Source organism: Dipodomys ordii, unplaced genomic scaffold (genome assembly GCF_000151885.1).
Source record: "Dipodomys ordii isolate 6190 unplaced genomic scaffold, Dord_2.0 Scaffold7, whole genome shotgun sequence".
NCBI lineage: Eukaryota > Metazoa > Chordata > Mammalia > Rodentia > Heteromyidae > Dipodomys > Dipodomys ordii.
Window position 1 is genome coordinate 1,969,806 of NW_012267223.1, and position 1,098 is coordinate 1,970,903.

The 1,098-nt window shown below is 54.5% G+C and overlaps 1 protein-coding gene across 1 annotated transcript in view; it reads right to left on the reverse strand.

Moving 5' to 3' along the window:
- The window catches only part of Pgs1 (phosphatidylglycerophosphate synthase 1), a 47,172-nt gene that overhangs the window by 21,852 nt on the left and 24,222 nt on the right, over positions 1-1,098 (reverse strand). The gene's annotated exons all lie outside the window — the stretch shown is intronic.

The following is a 1,098-nucleotide window of genomic DNA, read 5'->3' on the forward strand; positions in this document are numbered from 1 at the left end:
GGGGGTCACCGCCACCACCTGCGCCCCCTCGAGAACGCACAGCAAGGCCAGTGGCTAGAGCTGGACTGCCAGCCCGCTCCGGCTCTGAGCCTCCTCTTCAGGAAAAGCGCTTCTGCCTGACTTCTCCAGCCTCCTCAGCTCCTGAAGCAGAAAGCCGTCAGGTGCTCCCAGCCCCCCCAGCAGAGACCCCTCCAGAAGTTTCTCACAGGACTGGGGGTCTCCTAGTGATCACAATACCCCAACCCCGACCTGTGCTGACCGGAAAGCCAGGTGAGGCCCCGGGGCTGCACCCTCCGCTCCCTGAACCTGAGACAGCCTGGTGCTTTGCTCACGGCCCCTTCCCTCAGACCTCTGCTGATGTCTCCTCACAGACCCTTCCTGATCCAGACCCCTACATGAGCCCAATCCCTCCTGCCCTGGTCTGTACAGTTCTCTCCCTAGTCTGCCATCTACGTCCTGTGAGCAGGAAGCCCAGGTGGGCAGACAGTTGGCTTTGGTGAGCTAGTGCCTTGAATAATATACATGGTGTTTATGTTGATATGCTTGAATGTTCATGTATTTGGATAAAATGAGTCATCAGGGCTCTTCTCACAAATGAAGGCTACACAAATGCCATGCCGTTCTGAACCAGGAGCCCTCTCTAAGAACGGCCCCTAGGAAAATCACAAACTCATGTACCCCGCCTGCTGCGTTGCACGCAATACATCTCAGAAAAGCCGGGCACCAGTAGCTCACATCTGTCATCCTAGCTACTCAGGAGGCTGAGATCTGGGGATCGTGGTTCAAAGCCAGCCTGGGCATAAAGTCCATGAGACTCTTATCTCCAATTAACCACCAGAAAACCTGAAGTGGCACATTGGCTCAAGTGGTAGAGCATTCACCTTGAGCTGAAGACTGAAGAGCTCAGGCCCAGGCCCAGAGTTGAAGCCCCAACCAAAATAAACACACACACACACACACAGAGTTGAAGTCCCAACCAAAACACACACAGACACACACACAGACACACACACAGACACAGACACACACAGACACACACACACACACACAGACACACACACACAGACACACACACAGACACACACACAGACACACACA